Source organism: Mauremys reevesii, unplaced genomic scaffold (genome assembly GCF_016161935.1).
Source record: "Mauremys reevesii isolate NIE-2019 unplaced genomic scaffold, ASM1616193v1 Contig49, whole genome shotgun sequence".
Taxonomy (NCBI): Eukaryota; Metazoa; Chordata; order Testudines; family Geoemydidae; genus Mauremys; species Mauremys reevesii.
In genome coordinates, this window is record NW_024100861.1 from 464535 (window position 1) to 469753 (window position 5219).

Below are 5219 nucleotides of genomic sequence, written 5' to 3' on the forward strand. Positions count from 1 at the left end.
GACCCCACTCTGTCTGAGCCAGGCAACTCCAGCTCACAGGGAGGACGGGACCCCCCGGCCTCCTGACTCCCTGATCAGCCTGCCCGCCCTGTCCATCCTGCTCAGAGGCTGACTGAGGCTGACCTGGAGCACTGGCCTCTCCCCACTCTTTTAGTGCTGGGAGCTGGCCAAGCAAAACACCCCACTGAATGTCAGTAAGGGGACAACAGTCCCCTCCCACTGGGGCGAGTCAATCAGATCACTGGCAGGAGGAGAGTGTGTCTCGTACAAGGTGGGGCATGCAAATGAGGGAGACGGTTTCCTGTTTAAATCTGTGCCTCTCTCTGCCCAGGCTGCACCCGGAGACCCGATTCGCAGCCTCCTGGGTCTGAGCAGTTACCAGCCAGTCGCCTGAGAACTTTCCGCTCCAGCACCAGGAAAAATGAGATTTTTGCTCCTTTTAAGTTTCGTGGCAGCAGCTTTAGAAGATGCGTTCCTCCTCTGAATAACTGCAGAGTTAGAGGAATATTGTGTTATCGCTATTTCTATAGTGATAGTAATGGCCTGTCTTTATTCTCAGGTGTCCGGTCCCAGGTCAAGCTGGTGGAGTCCGGAGGGGGGGTGAAAAGCCCTGGAGAGTCTCTCTTCCTCACCTGCAAAATCTCCGGGTTCACCTTCAGGGATTCCTACATGAGCTGGCTCCGACAGGCTCAGGAAAGGAACTAGAATGGGTCAGTTCTATAAAGCCCGATGGGAGCGAGACACGGTACCATAATTCAGTGAAAGGCCGATTCACCATCTCCAGGGATAATTACAAGAATGAGCTGTATCTGCAAATGTCCTACCTGAAACTCGAGGACTCTGCCGTCTATTACTGTGAGAAAGGCACAGTGACACCCCCTTCTCCCAGCAGCCACGTGGGGCAGCAGTGACAGTCACCCCGCTTCGGGCTTAGACAGGAGACCTGGCAGCTGGGTGAATGTAACACAAACCTACCGTTTGTGTTACATTCACCCTCTGATTCTGCACATCTTCTTGTCAACTGTTTGAAATGGGCCATCCTGATGATCACTACAAAGTTTTTTTCTCCTACTGATAATAGCTCACCTTAATTGATTTCTCTCATTAGAGTTGGTAAGGCAACCTCCATCTTTTCTTGTTCTCTGCATATCTCTCTGCTTCTGTATTTTCCACTCGTGCATCTGATCAAGTGGGTTTTAGCCCACAGCTTATCTTAATTAAATTTGTTAGTCTCTAAGGTGCCACAAGGGGTCCTCGTTCTTTCTGCCGTCAGTGTCTCCCTTTCCTTCCCAGAGCCCCCCTGAGCCTGTGGTGCGCAGGTCCCTCCCTTTATGGGGGAACCCCAATCCGGAGTGGGTCTGGTTTTGCGTCACTCTCCCCTCCGAGACCTGGCACGTTGGCTCTCCCAGGGCCCGTCGCGGTGTCAGACTCACAGGACAGCCCCTGCCAGTGTACAGGAGACAAGCGCATTGCGGGACTGATCCAGTGCCCGTCAGAGTCAATAGGGTTCATCCCCTGCCCTCATTGGGGTTTGCCTCACACCCAATGGATGGAGCAAATTCCTCATGGCGCCAAACCCTCCGCTAGTGCAAAGTCACTGCAACTGCTTTCAGTGTCCGCGAGTTACTCCTGACTGACACCAGGGCGGCTCTGGGCCTTTCAGCAAACCGGGACCTTTATTGCAAAACGCAGCGGAAGGTGATTAGTTCATTATAACCGATGTCGGGCCCCTCGCCGTGGCGTCGCCCCCCTTCACAACCGGTTATTGCCTCTATCCCCACAACCCCTCCACGGTGAGGCCGGGGAACTCTCACAGCCCCTGGTTCAGAGAGGCGGGACTGAGGCAGAGAGATGGAGGCTGGGGTATGGAAAGGAGCCATTCCGCGTCCGGGCGGGGCTGTGGGGCAGAGCTCACCCCGCGCTCGAATAAACCCCACGCCGCTGAGCCTGGGAACGTGGCACCGCTGGGACTTTCCAAAGCGGCTGGTGGATTGTTTCCACCCACCCGCCATTGGGAAATCCCTGCCCGGGCTCTGCGCTGGTGTCAGTGGGTGGAGCTGAGACGTCCCAACCCACAATAAAGTTCCACGATGTCCTGGAGTCCCCATGGAGATGGGCCCGCCCCTCAGCCCTCGGTGACATCACTCAGCCCAGGGCTGGCACTCGGGCATTAGGGGCAGTCGGCGTGACTAATGGACTGTACCCTCTCCCTGGCGCACAATGCGCCCGCCGGTGCATTGGGCGCTGGGAATCTGGCCCCTGCCTAAGGAGACTGCAGCGCTGGGTGTGTGGCGCCCGACCCGCCTGACCTGCTGTCGGTGGTGGCCCAAATTTTCCGTTGCCCTAAGGGGCCCTGCCCACCGCAACTGCCCAGCACCCGCACAGGAGCTCCATTCCTAGTGCCCAACACACATAAATCTTCCCGTCACCTCAGCCCATCACCCCCAGAGACCCATTCCCACCCGGCCTCCTGGCACACTCCACCGGCCTGCTGGCGGTGACTGTGTCCGGCAGGCTGAGCCGGCAGCGCAGCCAGGGCTAGTCGGGGCGAGAATCGCTCCGGCCCTCGGGAGTGCGCGATCAGCCAGGCCAGGGCCTGCTCCGCCCAGGCTCCCTCAGGCCCCTCTTGCCTGGAGGCCCAGCCAAACCCCACTGTCACCCCCTACACACCTGGCTCCAGACTGGCCAGGCTTCTGCACCAGTCCCAGGCAGCTCAGCTCTGGGGACACAGGCCATACCTGGGCCGGAGGGGCTCTGAGGTCCAGCCAGGGGCAGAGAGGAGCTGGGGATGGAGAGGAGCCCTCGGACAGAGGAGGAAGTGGTGGGTGGGGGCCAGCGGGGTCTCGGGGTGCAGGGCAAGTGGAGCAGGCTGGGGCCCTTCTGAGCATGGGCTTGGCTCCATGGCGCCACTGGTGCTATTGTCAACCTGACACTGCCATCACCCTTGGGGGACCACTGCTGCACACAGGTGAGCCGCATAGGGGCTGGGGGCGCAGGCTGAGAGAAAACCCTCCTTGATTCCCTGCTCACCCTCAGCAGCGAGATCTCTTCCATAACAGACAGCCTGTGGAAAGTGTGGGGACAGGAATGACTATCAGCCCCCTCGGTGCTGGCTCTCCCAGAGCCCCGTGCCCAGTGTACAGCAGGGTCCGGGAAGAGTGATGTCCCCCCCCCCCGTGCCCCGGCGGCTAGTCACCATTTTGGGGTCTTGTGGCTCATGTGCCGGGGGTCGGGCGGTCAGTGACAGGCGTGTGCGTCCTGGCTGTGTTTTAAAGCACTGAATCAGTGTTGTCTGCATTGCAAACAACGCTGCTTCTGTGAATGTTGTGTTTAAGCCTCACAGAGATGACCTTGGGGGCCAGATTCCTTACTGGCAGCAGGCGGCTGCACAGAATTAGAAAGTGGGGAGAGATAGTTCAGTGGTTTGAGCAGTGGCCTGCTAAATTCCAGGGTTGTGAGTTCAATCCTTTGGGGGCCATCTGGGGTTTGGTCCTGCTTTGAGCAGGGGTGGGATAAAATGATCTCCTGAGGTCCCTGCCAGCCCTACTAATCTATGATTCTAAAGCAGCCAAGATCTGAGGAGGATTTTCGCTGTGAGGTTATGATGCCCTCCACCGCCAGGACACAGGAGTAGTGGGACAGCAGATCTCAAACTGGGGTTGGGAACCCCTCAGCGGGTCACGAGGTTATTATGTGGGGGGGTCGTGAGCTGTCAGCCTCCACCTCAAACCTCACTTTGCCTCCACCCTTTCTAAGGGTGTTCAATATATTTAAAGGTGTTTTCATTGCTGGAAGTCGCACTCAGGGGCTTGCTGTGTGAGCAGGGTCACCAGTGTGAACGTTTGAGACCCACTGGAGAAGAGGGGCTGAGAGGAGAGCGCAGCACACCAGGAGCAGCTCGTAGCGGTGATGGGGCGCCAGCGGACACGCTGCAGGGGATCTCGCTCTTCCAACCGAGCAGCTCGGTGCCACCCTCCCCTGCAGCCGCTGTCGCAAATCTCTTTCCCACGCGCCCCTCACACCCCCCGGCCAACACACTGTTATCGACCTCCTGGCTCCACTCTCGACCCGCGGCATCCCACTCCTCCCCCCTCACGGTCCAGCACTGGGGACTCCCAGCCCAGGCGCCAACTTCTTCCAGCGCCGGTGGTGCCGAAGCCCCGGCCCCGCCCCGACTCCACCCCATTCCAACCCTTCCCCACCGCCCTGCCCCAACTCCGCCCCCTCCCTGCCCCTATTGGACGTCTCCCCAAATCCCTGCCCCAACCCCCCCTCCCTCCCGGAGCTCGCTACAGCTGTTTGGCGACAGCAAGCGCTGGGAGGTAGGCGGCGGAGCAGGGACACAGCGCGCTCAGGGGAGGAGGCAGAGGCGGAGGTGAGGCAGGGCGGGGAGCTTGGCTGCCGGTGGGTGCAGAGCACCCACTAATTTTTCCCCATGGTGCTCCAGCCCAGGAGCACCCACGGAGTCGGCGCCTGTGACTCCCACTACCCAGTGCACTCAACACCCAGCCAGCTGCGGTTTGCACCCGCTGCATCGTTCTCCAAAGGAGAAGGCTGGGTGTGATCCCGGGACATACACAAATCTGTAGCCGTCCCGGGACCCCTCCCACTCTTGAGACCTTCCCTTCCCCCATCCCGCTCCCTGCTGATTTTTTTCTTTTTACTCTCTCCTCCAGCTGTTGTCTTTTAATAACAGAATTGTGTTGGTTTGAAAGCAATCTTTATCCTATTAAGTGAAAGCAACCACGGCCGCCGGGGCGGGGTGGGGCAAGTGGGGCAATTTGCCCCGGGTCCTGCAGGGGCCCCCACGAGAATGTCAGAGGCTCCCCCCCCCGCCATCACCTTCCCCCACCCCCCAGCTCCTCAGCGCCGGGCACCCCATGACCTCATCCCCCACTGCCTTGACCCCAGCTCTGAGCCCAGCCCCTCTGAGTCGCACCCCCGACCCCATCCCTCCCCTAAAAATGAATATTTCCAGGGATTTTCTCCTTTCCCCGAGTAGAAATTATAAAAGCCGTGATCTTGGAAATATGACATTTGTTTTTTATGATAAATAATAATAATAAATAGTGTGTAATAAGCATGTCATAAAAACAAATGTTTAGGAGGGGGTTTGTGAGACACGACGTTTTAGTGAAAGGGGTTCACAGGTTGTTAATGTTTGGGACCCGTGGGTGTCCGCCGATGCCTTCTGCTGGGTGGAACATGTCAGCTCGGCT

At 58.5% G+C, this 5219-nt stretch overlaps 1 pseudogene; it reads left to right on the forward strand.

Moving 5' to 3' along the window:
• The first annotated feature begins 328 nt into the window (after positions 1-328).
• On the forward strand, positions 329-911 carry LOC120394298 (annotated as a pseudogene).
• The last annotated feature ends 4308 nt before the right edge of the window (positions 912-5219 follow it).